This window comes from Plecotus auritus (genome assembly GCF_963455305.1).
Source record: "Plecotus auritus genome assembly, chromosome: 5".
NCBI lineage: Eukaryota > Metazoa > Chordata > Mammalia > Chiroptera > Vespertilionidae > Plecotus > Plecotus auritus.
The window spans coordinates 46433354-46447909 of NC_137776.1; the positions used below are offsets into that span (position 1 = coordinate 46433354).

Consider the following 14556-nt stretch of genomic DNA (forward strand, 5'->3'; position numbering starts at 1 on the left):
TTCAGATCAGTGATGTCAGGCCCAAAGGTGCAGAGCTGTAGAGACCTTTGTTTCCTGAGTAGCCCCAGGGAACTGGTTTCATGAGCACGTGGTTCTGTCCTCCAGTGGGAGACACCGTGTAACCATGTAGTTGGAGAGAAGTTTGAATAAGGAACAAGATGGCTGTTGTCCCCACCCCAGAGATCATTGTAAAGACTCCATTCTGCTTCCTACCTAGTGATCAGCAACCACAAGGAACATGCAGCTATCTGAATGCCAGTAGCTTCTCCCTGTGTGTGTGCACAAGAGTATACATGGCAGGATGTGAAAACGGGGCTCTCCACCACTTTGCCCCTTGAGTTGTAAGAAACTGCTCTCTATTTCACATGGGTTTCCTCTGGGACCACTGGAATTAGATTTTGGTGACCCACTTTGAAATTTTTGCCTTGTAATTAAGAGACCCTGCCATATCCCTGACACAGGCAAATAGCCCTGCTTGGGAAAGAGTTGTTGAATGTGGTGGCAGGTCCCCAGGTGTCTTCTTCCGTGGCTGTCCTGTGTCACGGCACATCAGGAGAAGGAAGAGCCTCCCAGGTTTTTATTGTGAGTACGTGTAATAATAATATTTTTCAAATACATAGTGTAGTAAATAAAATATGTTATTACAATTGCATTTATCTTACTCTTTTTAATGTAGCTAGTAGAAAATATAGATCTGCACATATGACTCATTGTACTTCTACTGGACAGTGCTAATGTAGTTGAAGGGTTTTTTTGTTTTGTTCTTTGGTTGGTTGGAATTTTGCTTTTTGCTTTTTTTTTCTTGAGGGATACAAACATGTTTTATTAATGTAAAATGTCTCTATTCGTTTATATGACAAATACCGTCCCTACTTAAAAAAGACATTTGTCTTTCAATCTGTCAGGCTTAGCTAGAAAATTCACGTGTGTTTTTTATAATCATATATTGACATGATATAGAATGCAGGATGCAAAAATCAATTTGATAAGTATTAGAAATAATTTCACACATATGCAGACTCTTGGGCAAATGGTTAAAATTAGAGATGAACATTAAATGTGGGCAGACACATACAGCAACGAGCTTAACAGATGTGTTTGCTGTGCTTTCTGGTAACCAACTAGCTTTCTGTTAAACTTTAAACACCCAATTCCAAATCTTCCAGCTCCTGTAGAAGGGCTTTCTCTTTTTGAATTTTCTCCAACTGATTTTTTTTTTTAGCTGTTTTCCAGTTTCTACTTGTTCTTTCAGTTGTTTGATTGCTTCGTTTCTCCTTTAAGTTCTTGATTTTTGGTCTGTCTCAGGTTCTCCAGAAGGTGGCTGAGGGTATTTTGTGCTGAGGTCTGCAGGAACAGGGGCAGGAAGAGGCGCCAAATCTGTACTCGGGTCACTTCTTGCTTCCTGCTTTGCAGTTCTCTTAGATTCAGGCTTCCTTTGATTTTTAAGGGCTGTTTTTGATAAGGGCTTATCATTTCCGGGTTGTGGTTTTATATTCTTTTTTTTCATTTCAAGGAAAACGATTTTAAATATGATAATTGTTACATGCAATAAACCAATTATTTAAGAAAAATCTTACATATAGTAATATTACATGCAATAAACATTAATATTTCAAGAATGAAAGAATTTTAAGTATAATAATATTACCAAAACTGTACTAACATAGTATGATATCACAAAAGTTGTAGGAAATATTAAAACTCTGCAAATAACAGGATTATTTATGTTATATTCTAGAATATTTTCCCCTTCTGGCTCTATTTTTGTTCATCAGTTTATTTGTTCATTATATTCCACAAATGAGTGAGATCATATGATATTTACCTTTCTCTGACTGGGTTATTTCGCTTAGCATGATGCTTTTAACGTCTGTTTTGTTGTATATGAGTATTGCTACTCCAGCTTTTTTTTTTTCTTTTCCATTTGCATGGAAAAAATTTTTCCATCCCTTCACTTTCATCCTGTGTGTGTCTTTTGTTTTGAGGTGGGTCTCTTGTAGACAGCATATAGTTGGGTCATGTTTTTGTATCCATTCAGCTACCCTACACCTTTTGATTAGAGTATTTAATCCATTTACATTTAGGGTTATTATTGACAGGTACTTATTTATAGCCATTTTAATTCTGTATGGCTAGGTTTCTCTCTCTATTTCTTCTTCTCAGCAGTCCCTTGCAGCAATCCCTTTAGCATTTCTTGTAATGCTAGATTGGTGGTGATGAACTCCTTTAGTCTTTTTTTTTGTCTGGGAAGCTCTTTATTTGACTGTCTATTTTGAGTGATGACCTTGCTGGATATAGTAATCTTGGTCTCAGATCCTTGCTTTCCATTACCTTGAGTACTTCATGCCATTCCCTTCTGGCCTGTAGAGTTTCTGATGAGAAATCAGGTGTCAGCCTTAGGGGAACTCCTTTGAGGTAACAATTTTATTTTCTCTTGCTGCCTTTAAGATTCTCTCTTTGTCTTTAATTTTTGGCATTTTAATTATGTCTGGGCGTGGGTCTGTTTGGGTTCTTCTACTTTGGGGTTCTCTGTGCCTCCTGAACTTGTGTGACTTTTTCCTTTACCAGTTTAGGAAAGTTTTCTACCATTATTTCTTCAAACACCTCTCTATTCCTTTCTCCCTTTCTGCCTCTTCTGGCACACATACTATTCTAATATTGTTACATTTCACATTGTCCCACAGCTCCCTTAAGCTGTCCTTCTGTTGTTGTTGTTTTTAATTGTTTTTTTTTTCTTTTTGGTTCTCTAATTGAGTGATATTTTCAACTCTGTCTTCTAATTCACTGATTCAATCCTCAGCTTCCCCTAATCTGCTGTGTATTCCTTCCAATATGTTCTTTATTTGTGTTATGTCATTCTTTTTTATTTGTGTTATGTCCTCATCTTTTTTCATAGTTACTATATTTTTTTCATACTGTTGAGCATTTTTAACATCATTACTTTGAACTCTGTTTCAGATAACTTTCTTATCTCTGCTTCATTTATCTCTTCTTCTGGAAAATTCACTAGTTCTTTCATTTGGGGGTTGTTTCTTTGTTTCCTCATTTTGGTTGTCTGTTTGGGTTTGTGACTATGTTTTAGGTAGATCCTCTATACCTCTCAATCTCTAGTGCAGGACAGTGTAAAAGGCTGCTTCTGACTAATTGGATCAGGCAAAGACTCAAAGCCTCCAGAGACTGCCTCCCTCTACAAACTAATAGGATTCTGACTTGAATTGTCCCCAGGAAATAGTCCTCAAGTGTGGGGAGAGTTTTTTCAGCAGGGTGGGGCAGTTGCTTCTGCCTGGAGGCTAATTGTTACTTTTAATCTCTTAAGTGGCCTCAAGGTAAGGTGTTTTCTAATAGGGTGTGTCAACTGTCTTTCCCCCAGGCAAGGCAGATGTCTGTGTGGGAAAGATGTCCTCCACTATGTGAGGGAATGACTCAGCCTAGAAAACTTGGGTTGTCTGCCTTCTGGGCTCTATCCAGACCTGGGTTCTGCTCTCACAGCTCCAGTGCACTTCACCCTCCCTCTGCCAGAGCACAAGGTGGGTGGCTCCACAGGGAATTTTTGTGTGTTGGCCCTTTAAGAGGTTGCCTGAACTTTCAGCTGCCACTCCCTGGCAGACAGTACCCCACTGCTTTTCACAGCTAGATGTTTGGTGCTCAGTTTGGTGCTCTCTGCTAGGGAGCCCAGCTTCGGGAGTGCAAATGCCACACCGTAACAGGTAGTCATGGAAACACAACTTGAAAAATCGGAATTTTTTTTTAAAGCCCTGCTCATATTTTATACATGTTACTGTTGCCCCGATTCAGTCTCTGTTGATTTGGGGTCACCACAGGAGGGTCATTGGTTGTGATTGATTCTTTACTGCTTCCCAAGACTGATGTTTCCAAGATGCACTGCTGTTTTATAATCTTCTTTTTGCTCTTGTTTTTTTTTTTTTATCATTTCAGTGGATTAAATATAGAGGATTCTTTGCCTGATTGGTCTGAGAGCCTATTGGTTCTTGTTTTATTCTATCATTAAGCTCAGGCTGGTCTATGCATTGAGTGGGGTGTGCACAATTAAATTCTCATTGAGGTCCAAATTGTGATCACCTTTATTTGCCTGGAGTTCTCAATTCACTTATCTTTGGCCTTTGGTTATAATAACAGCCCTACCAGCAATCAATACAAATACTGCTCTCAATTTCTCTCGTCCACATCACAGCCCTCTCCCTACCTCTTTCTTCTGCCTCTTCTCATGCTTATAGAAAAGAATTAAGTGAAATCCTTCTGAACCTAAGCTGAGGCTAAAGGCAATAACAACACTGGGCCATGGAGCCGAGACTGGGCTTCTGGCCCTGCCCTGCTGCGCCCTGTGGAATGACATGAGCAGGGCGCTTAGTCTCTCTGGACCCCCGTGTCCTCATCTTTAAGTGATGGTGTGGACTTTGATCTCTGTAGTCTGGTTCAGCCTTTAAATTACCTATATTAAGAAGCTGCTGCTGATCTGGGGACACTTCGTCATGGAGGAAGGTCAGAAAGCACTTATACGTCCAACACCTGCGTGTCTTCCTATGCAGAGTGTGGCCTCCAAGGCAACCTGGGGTCAGTGATGTGATCAGTACTCTCCCCCCGCCCGCCACATCATCTCTCCCTCATCTCCATCTTTTCTTGTCTCATTCCCTTTACCTCCCCACTTCTTTCTGATTGGATTATTTGTTTTCAACTTTCTTAATCCATGTTTTTTCTCCCCACTGCCCAATTCATAAGCCACCTGTACTGCCTAAGATTGCCAAGCCCCCTGCTGGGTTAAAGGACTTACCTGCTTTCCTTCTTCTGGAAATGTTCCTATTAACTTAAGCCTTCTCAAGAAGGTTCAAGTCTAGACTTGGCATTTGTTATTCACTGTGTGTGCCACAGGGAACAATTTTAAGCTCTTAAGGGAATGTTATGTTTTGGTCGAACTTTTAGGAGTTATTGTTTTTTTTATTCAACAACCAATATTAATTGAGCACCTACCAGGTGTCAGACACTGGTCTAGATGCTGAGGCGATAGTAGGAAAGAAGGTACCTGCTCTCATGGAGCTTGAATTCCAGTGAGGAGAGAGGTACAAGTAAATAAACCATTAAATAAATGGGGAAAATGTCAAGTGGTGACATGTACTATGCATAAGAGAAAACAGGAACAGAGATGGATATGAATGAGTTCATTTTTTCTGAGAACTGAAGAATGAGAAGGAACCAGGTGATGAGCTTACCTGCTGAGAGGGTTACAAGTGTGAGGCCCCAGGATGCAAACAAAATAAATGCATTTAACAAAAGGGCTAGAAAATAAATTAGCAAGAGGGAGGTTACTTGAGATGAGGTCAGAGGACTAGGGAGGGGCCAGATATTGTGGGTCTGTTTGAGTCTAGGTGGAAAGTGTAGACTTTTTAAGTGAAAGGAGAAACCACTGGAGGATTTTAATCACGGGAGAAACATTATCAGATTTAGGTCCTATGGGGGCCTGGTAGACACCTCATAAATGTGTCCAAAGTTGATTGTATTTACAAGTTTTCATTAAAGATGAAATAAACCCAAACTCTAGACGACTACTCCCCTGCATGTCTCAGAGGCTCCAGCCTTCTCAGTGACATACTCCCTTCTAATTGAGCTGTCGCTGGTGGATAAGAATAGCCATGAGCTCCTTTGCATAGTGTGTGTGTGTGTGTGTGTGTGTGTGTGTGTGTGTGTGTGTGTGTGTGTGTGTTTGGGGTGCTCACTTCAAGAACTTAAAAATAATTCTCAAAATACATAGAGAAATCATCTTATTGCTCATGTTCTCTTTTTAGACCCAACTATAGTTAGACTTCCCCATAGGTTCACTCAGGCATTTACTTGGTAGTTAGTAGAGGGGGAAGCAGATGAGAGCTGCAGGCCTCCACCTCTGTCCCGCCCATGCCTGCATGGGTTATTCATATAATGAGTGTCCCTTGGACTCCAGACCCTGTGTTAGGCAGGAGGGATACAGTCATACCTTCAAGAGGCTCCAGGCAAAGTAGAGGATTCTTAGTCACTAATCCTTCAATGCTCTGTGCTCAGGAATTCTGCCATGGCCTGGCATCATGATAACCCTGCTTGTGCAGCTGGACTCATATCTCAAAGAGTTTAGAGTCTGGAAGAACCTTAGACATCAACTATGCCGGTGTTCCTCAGTAGGAGCATTTCCTCAGTAGAAGCATTTCCAGTATTTTGGGTGAGACTGTCCTAAGCATCATAGGAAATTTTTGCATTCCTGGCTCCGCCCATGAATCCTACTGACATAAGCCCCTATTTTAAATGGGGGTTGCGGGGGGAAGTCCTGTGGATCCAAACTGTCCAGCGGTCAGGAAAAATGCTACTGATAATCTTGCTTATATTTTGGCTCCAAATACCATTCCAACCCACTGTCCCCCACTCCCAAGTGAAAATGCCTCCACACATTTCCAACAGCCTCCTGAACTGAGAACCACTGCTCTACCCAGCTCTATCATAATATTAGGCAACTTGTCTGTTCATGCCATTTTTCTCAGAACCCACAAAATCAAGACCCAACATTCAAATGTTACAAGGTTAGTTACTGAAATATGCCTCTGTTTTTCATTCTTTCAACTGATATTATTTTATCAGAGTTATATGGTATGTGTTGAGAACATTAAATCTGATCCTTTCAGATGGATCTAGAAAAAAATTATGAGCATTTTCAGATTATTTAAACATGCAAGGTTTTGGTATAATATTTTCTACCTACATTCCATTGCCCATCCACCTCTTAAGAGTCCTTTAATGAGAAACCCGACTTTCCTTCTGTGTTCATTGTCTCTGTGCTTTTGTCCAGCATCTCCTGGGAGAGCTGTTGTTACCCCATTAAATATGAAGGACAGAAACAAAACATGCTGGCATAGAAAGCTCTGGATCTTCATATGGCCTGAGCTGTGTATCATGTATCCTGACTTGGGCACGAAATCACCTGTCAAAACGCAATGGCTTTCATACACCTGACCAGCTCTCTTCACCTGCATTTGTGACTTTCTCCCTATACACTTGAATGCTCTGGAGATGAGGAGGAATCATTTGTCCCAATTATTGGTGCATTTGAGAGCTTTTAATTCTTGGGTGACTCTTTTTCTTAATACTAAATGGTATAGTTAATATCGAGAGTGATTCTCTCAAATGGAATTTTCCTGAAGGAATCTCGGATTCCATGAACAATTATTTTTGTGGAAGTATCTAGAATAAAATTGGGCTGCTAACTAGATGGACGTTCTGGTCTCCTCCTCTTACTGTGCCAAGCAGGTATGTTACACCTTGTGGGAAGGAGAAACATTTCATATCCTTTTAGTTTAGTTTTTTTTTTGTGTGTGTGTGTGTGTGTTGTTTTTTTTGTTTGGTTGTTGTTGTTTTTTTGTTTTGTTTTGTTTTTTCTTGCTTGCTTCTTAAGTAAAACCAATCTAGTTTCTTTTTCTGCAGCAAAGGAGGAAGGAACAAACAACAAATTAATCATACAGGAAGCGAATAACCACAGAAGAGCGTCTGCCTCTGACTCAGTATGTCACATTTAATAAGAGGCCAGAGCGTGTCCAAAATGGCTGTCCAAAAACGACCCCGCATTTGCCTTAGAAGATGATGCCTTTTTCAGGGACCGTTTTCTCTCGGGGTTCATCTCTCCCTTGCTCTCTGTCTGCCTGTGTCCCTGATCATGCCTTCCTACAGTATCCATTAACGGTAAGAAAAATTATATTTAAATGTGTGTTCTTTATCAGCTAGAGGGGAGAACTAAATTGCTTTTAATGGGCCGTAGTATGTTGAGATAAAGCTCAGTGTTTCAATGGAAGACCACGTGGTCTGTTCCTCTTGCACAGAATGCCAGTTTCACCGCTGTGGTGATTGCAGGTGATTCATAACTTGTGTTTGGAGCCAAAATGTAAGCAAGATTATCAGTAGCATTTTTCCTGACCCGTGGACTGTTTGATCCACCGGTCAAACCCCCCCCCCCCCCCCCCATTTAAAACGGGGCTTATGTCAGCCAGGAAGTGTAACTTTTCCGTGTATGGGGCAGTTATCCACACGGTTGCCTTTGAACTGTCGCTTTGGCCAGCAACAGCAAATGCCTTTAAAGTAAAGGGAGTCACTGGAAATTCAAAGGAAAGCACCATGGAACTGAACTGTTGCCATTCTACTGCTACAGACAGACGTTACTTAAGTACAAATCCTAACCGAAACCATTTCTAATCAGAGTCTTTTAAGAAGACAATTTCTCTTTAGAATCATTCAACATCCTACCAGTGCAATCCATGCACAACCACTATTGCTAATCAAATTCTGTAGCATTCACTATCACTATTTACATTTAATATGATTAATATTTTGGCATAAAATATTGTAGTTTTAAAATTTCAAGCCAAGTACCCAGAGACCTTCAGAGCAGGGTTGAGGAAATTTTGGGGTATCAAAAAAATTTTTTTTTCTTTAGGGCATGTATGAAAAAGCAACTTGACATTTACATTCCTCCTTGCCCCCTCATGAAGTAATGTAAAATAAGCTTTAAAATATTAAGAGGGCACATGCCAATTTAGTCAGTAAGTACAAGTTCTTTTAAATAATTCAATGGTCTGAGTAGGGTATACAGTAGGAAACGGAGAAGTGGTCAAATGAAAAGGCTGCAGGAAGATTCTAACTGAGAAAGTAGTGCAGCTGGGCAGAGAGAAAGAAAGGACGAGGAGAAGCCTGGGAAAGGTTTTGAGGTCAATTCGTGTGGAAAATACCCTTACTATTCACTTGGATGGGGGGGTCTTAAGCATTATATGTTAACTTCATAAAGCTATCTTGCTTCTGAACTGGAACATCATCTAGTTAAAACTATTTTGTAGTCTAAAGAGATTAAACAATTCTCTTAAAATCCGTCAGGTTTTCTAATGCTCTTTGAAAAGTTCACTTGTGGGTCAGTTGTTCACAGCTTTTCAATTATTCCAATATCTAAACCTTTAAAGGATTGTACATACTGTGAGCGAATTGCAATACTTAGAGAAATCCCCATGAAAATCATCCCTGGGGGCCAGCAGCAAATTTGCCCTGGTCACTGATGATATCAAATTCTAGATCCGGCCTATACGTTGGAAGTTCCCCAACCCATGCTAAAACGTAAGAGGAATGAGCTACCTAATTCCTGGACCTTTTAAGTTTTATGCCCTTTTGAAGGCTTGCTTAACATCCCGTGAACACGTCATTTACTTTGGAAGTTTTTGGCTACTTGCGGTTTGACTCATTTTTGTTTCACCAAATGTTCATACATTTACTTCTTGTTGGAAAGAGCATTTCCCCTCCCTGTCATAAGTACCTCTGTCTGTATTTTGCAGCCCTCACTCCTGAAAATAATACTAGAATAAGGAATGCCTTAATTAGTATGCTTTTCTGAGAAAATTAAAATTTCATGCACACCTCCCTTCACCATTTATTTGTAATGCAGAGGTTTACAAAGATATGGACATGTGGAGTAAGGTTTAAATCAACTTGTGTTTTCTCTTTCTCATCGTAAAATGGGGCGGGGTGGCGGGGGGAAACAGTAACATTTATTGAGCCCTTTCCTATGTGTTAGGCTCTTTAATTTCACTTCTTTTATTTTTTAAAATGGCTAAAGTTATTAAGCACTTGCCTCATTTAATAACCCTACTTAATAGGTGCCATTTTCCCCATTTTATTGTGGGAACTGGACTCCGAGAGGCTAAGTAATTGCCTAAGGCCACCTCACGACTAAGTGTGGAGGAAGTGCTCTATAATTTAAAGAACTTTTTCCCTAAGTGCAGTTTAGAGACAATGATCAGATGCCCTTTTCCAGGCCTGGAGTCTGGGATTATGCAAATGCTTTGTTTTAAATGTCACAGCAACAGCAAATAGCTTTAAAGTGAATAAGACATTTTTCTTTCTAAGTCTTTGATCTTTGCAGAAGTAAGTTTGGTAACACTTCTAACTTATGTAAGAAGGCTCCACCTTTTCTTTAAAAAAATATTTTATAAAGAAACATCCCCAAGGGAAAAAAAAGGCCCAATTTTCAACAATAAAATGAATAAAATACATCAAGTGTGTTGACATATATGCAGTGTGTGTGTGTGTGTGTGTGTCTGTGTGCATGCATGTGTATGAATCTGTGTGTGAGTTAGTGTGCGTGTATGTGTGTGTGTGTGTAGTGGAGAACAGGGATAGATCTTAATTCCATGATAAAACTAAAGATGGTGCTGAGAATTTAGGAAAACTTTAGCTTTGAGATTTGAGCCCCTTAAAGAGAATGCTTGGCAGAGTTGGGAAGTAGTGGGAGGAAATCAATACTGTTTAGTTATGTGGATAAAGTAGAACAGGGTTTCCCTTCGCTTCCCCACAGTTAAACAACAGGTAGGTGGGTCATTCAACTTACTTTCATTTTCTCACTTTTGAAAAGGCTTGATGTCCATGAATTTACATTAGTTTCTAAATTAAACATATATGACAGCAGGTTAAAAAAAATAATTTTACTTCATAGCAGCCTTTATTTTCCTAGCAGTTACTCTTACAGTAAAATTGTGAGTTGGCGTCATACTAATTGTAATAACGTAGATGTTCCAAAATGACTTCTGAAAAATGCCTTTCCCACCTCCCCAAATTAATCAACTCTTTATCTAAATAAGTTCTAAAAGAAGTATTTATAAAATAGCCAAAGACCCTCTAACCCTTAAGCAAAAACTCTTACCATTGAGAATACAGCCTATAAGCACAATTAACTTAAGCTATCATCTTAAATCATGTACAACCGAGAAAGCAGCAAGTACATTTTGAGAAATGAGGGGATTCAGGTACAGAAAGCTTGTATTCCACATTCAGCTCAGACTGAGAATAACAGCAACACATAACTAGGTGAGGCTGTCGCTCTACTTATTATAAAGCAACCCTTGCTTCTCTTCTCCACCTTCTGCTTCCTCTTGGGCTGAGCAGCCTTTTCTGGCTTTCCTCTTGTATTGATTGCCTCATTGCCTGCAGCCCTCTGAGCTTGGGCCTGAGAAGAGGAAGAGTAACAATAATAGAAACAAATTTTATGCAAAGATGTTAAATTTTCTAAAATGGCCAAAGGACATGCAGGGTTGGTGGGGGTGCGGGTTGGGGCACAGAGATGTTGCACTGTGACTGGTATTGTCAAACAGAAACTACAGGCGACTGCAGCTGTGAAAAGATTGTGCTAAAGAAACAGGATGGCTGTGGTTTGCTGTGAGCATCAATTTTCCTGTTGAGCATTTTTACAGGAAGTTGAAGAACAAAGCCAACTTCATCTTAAGTTGTGCTAATGGTTTTCAGATCTTAAACACATCCCACTAAGTTTGCATCATGGAGGAGCCTCTAAAGAATAGAACCAAGAATAATTGAGTAGAAATCCCAAAACTACTAGCTTTTTAAAATTCAGGATTTTAGCAGCAACTTGAGTTGGCTAAATGGCTTTCTTTTTCCATTGTAACTTGGAGTGGATTCATTGCCTTTATAATGAATGCCTCTGAAATCTTTTCTTATGATTGTAAGAAACCAATATAAATTTAAGAGCCATTCTTATTAAAACACTGTTGAGCTGTATGTATTATAAATTTCTTTATATTGGTTTTATTGGTCAAATAATTGTGTGTATATATATAGAGAGATAGGTGTGTGTGTGTGTGTGTGTGTGTGTGTGTGTGTGTGTGTGTCTGTATGTCTGTCCACCTATGTATTTATAAGCTAGAAGGATATACATCAAAATGTTAACGAAAATTACTTGGGCATTATTAACCCCAAATCTTTTCACCTAAAATTTAATTATTATCAAATGCTTCCTTCAGTGGTTAAATGCCACTGTTGTGTTTTATTTTCATCTTTGTGTATTTTTTGTATTGTCTATTGTTTTCTAAATGAATAAATGCTACTTTTAGAAGAAAACAATCTCAAAATCAATCTGAAGAAGCCAAGAGAATGTCAGAAATACATACATAAAAATACTTTAAGAACATTGTATATAAAGTAAAATATAAATGAATGTAAATACAGATAAGGTGCAGAATAAAAAGTGACAAGGGCAAGAGAGCATTTGGACCTTTGTCTCTGTCCAGTTGTATTATTTCTATTATAGCCACCCCACCCCAAACCCCACACACACAGAGCAAATAAATTACTCAGTTGAGTCAACCTTTTTGGAAAAAAAAATAGTTTAATTTTCTCCTATTTGTAGTATAGTAGTTAAGTGACTTGTTAGTATTTATATAGCAAAATGTTTTATATTTTTGAATAATACAAAATGGTGATAAAACATAACTGGATAAACCTGCTTCTTATGGTCTCAAATAGAATGTGGCTGATTCAGCAACCCCTTCTCCCCACCCCCCTCCACAAACACACTCTTGGGATAGAGGCAGCCTTCTGAGGATCATCAGGTGTTTTCATTGGACAGTGTTGGAAATCTCTCCCCTCTTCATGTCATTCTGTAGTGTGGGCCTCACATGGCATGATCTAGAATGAATTTAAAGTTCGCTCTGTGAAACTAGGAAATGGTTTACTTAAATAACTAAGTAGTTCTCTTGATCCTAAGAAAGTGGATCATTTTATACTCAGAAATAATTCTGCTTTCTTTAATGAGCACATTGAAGAAGAAACCATAAGTTTCCTGGGCTGAACTGTGGGCTGTGGTTGAGCCTCTAGTTGGCCATGCCTTCAGGGCGAATATGTCTGTTAGAGGGTGAGGAATCTTTCTCACAAGGGTTCCTCTTAACCAGTACCACATATTTAAGAAATGGCTCTGGGCCGCAAGATGCCCTGGTTGGTCTAGGCTCAATGTGTGATGCTGACGAGTGTGAGTGTTAATCCACAATGCTGACCTAATGGCATTATAGTAAAACCAACAAAGTCAACCATTTCTTTCACAGAACTAGGCAGTTCCAGGGTTTCTAAATATTGATGCATGTTGTGTGTGTATGTGCATGCATGTGTGTAGGCAACAAAGAAGAACCAACTAATGAATTTTTAATTTATGCAAAATATCCTGCTCTGTTCTCTCAATCCATAGAACCAATCCCTTTATAAAAGTTTTATTAGTAGATCCCTCTCCTCACTTCAACAGCTTTTCACCTAAAATTTTATGATTTTTGAATGATGTATTCAACTATTAAATAAAACTTTTGAAGTTTTATTTATCATCTCACATACCTAGGGTTTGGGATGATTTTTTTTATATCTTTAATGTATGACAATCCAGAAATATTTTGGGGTAAGAAATCTTTTGATGGATATTTTATTCAAAAGCTATTATTTTTTAATTTCCACAATGGGTAATGGACAAGTATTGTTAAAACTGTGCTTATTAGTCTTGCTAGGACTGCCATAACAAAACCTCAGATTGGGTGGCTCAAACAGCAGAATTTTATTATCTCTAGAGGTTAGAAGTCCAAGATCAAGGCACCAACAGGTTTGGTTTTTCCCGAGGACTCTCTTCTTGGCCACCTTCTCCCTGTGTCCTCACAGGGCTTTTTATTTATGCTCATGCTGGTGTCTCTTCCTCTTCTTATAAGGACCCCAGTCATATTGGGTTAGGACCCACCCTAATGGTCTTATTTTAACCTAATCACCTCTCCAGAGGTCTTATCTCCAAATAGAGTCACATTCTGAGGTACTAGGTAGGGGTTGAGGCTTCTACATGTGCATTTGAGAGGGACACAATTCAATCCATAACACTGTGTATGAAAACAAAAAAGCCTTTTCCATCCCTGAGGGTTTACTTCGTGCACATAAATTTCAACACACAAGGTGAATGTTTTAGAAAAAATCTGGCTTTTCTCCCTGTGCTCAAAGTTATTTAAACAGTGAAATGATTCTTTAAAATAAATTAATTCTCAAAAATGTATGTTCTTAAAAATGTAATGCCTGGGGTGGGGTGGGGTGGGGTGGGGTGGGAGGGCAAGGATCAGCTGCCGCGGACGTCAGTGATCCTCCAGCTTCAGGGAGACTCACTACAGTGGGAGGCGGGACACAATGATCTCAAAGAGCTGATTCTGATGCAAGAGAGAGCCCCCACTTCGGGACCCCGGCCCTGGTCCTTTCCCTCGTTTGAGGACCCCTCCTGGCCCCAGGACAGGGCTGCCTTTCCCGCCCTGTTCCCCTCTCCCAAGGGAGGAACCACATGTACAAGGCCCAATCTTCAGGTTGCCTAAGTCCCATGTGTGCAGCTCTCGCCACACAGGACCTCAGCCAAGTTGCCAGCTTGTTCCCTCCTCTGCCAGGTGCTTGAGCAGCACTCACACCAGCAGGACTTGTGCTCACCCTCAAGGAAGACAGTTCCAGACCCGCCTGTGGATTGCTTACTCTACCAGACATGCCGAGAGCTTCCTGTGCACCATCTCATTTCATCCTCACAGGAACCCCCATTTAACTGATGGGAAAGGGAGGCTCAGGCAGGTTAGAGTCTTATCTCAGGTTATGAGGTAGCAGAGCAAAGATTCAAAATCATATTCTCCTGACCCAGGTCTCATGTTCTCACAGGAATTCTAACCCTTCTCATGCCATAGACCACACTAGTGTCCTATAAGCCCAAAG

The 14556-nt window shown here is 39.8% G+C and overlaps 1 protein-coding gene and 1 long non-coding RNA gene across 10 annotated transcripts in view; one reads left to right on the forward strand and one right to left on the reverse strand.

Annotated features, from left to right (window-relative positions):
• Positions 1 to 14556, forward strand: part of WIPF1 (WAS/WASL interacting protein family member 1) — a 112641-nt gene that overhangs the window by 69374 nt on the left and 28711 nt on the right. The window contains exons 1-2 of one of the 7 annotated variants that reach the window (XM_080668185.1): positions 6419 to 6557; positions 7456 to 7710. The exons of 5 other annotated variants lie outside the window; for them this stretch is intronic. The gene's annotated coding sequence lies outside the window, so the exon portion shown is untranslated. Of the gene's footprint in view, positions 1 to 6418; positions 6558 to 7455; positions 7711 to 14556 lie in introns of those variants that run through there. One more of the 7 variants, XM_080668184.1, reaches the window with a different exon arrangement.
• The window catches only part of LOC308248160, a 94956-nt gene continuing 90874 nt past the window's right edge, over positions 10475 to 14556 (reverse strand). For 2 of the 3 annotated variants that reach the window (XR_013960606.1, XR_013960607.1), the window contains one exon: positions 10481 to 11008. This is a non-coding gene — a long non-coding RNA (uncharacterized lncRNA). Of the gene's footprint in view, positions 11009 to 14556 lie in introns of all 3 variants that reach the window. The other variant, XR_013960605.1, reaches the window with a different exon arrangement.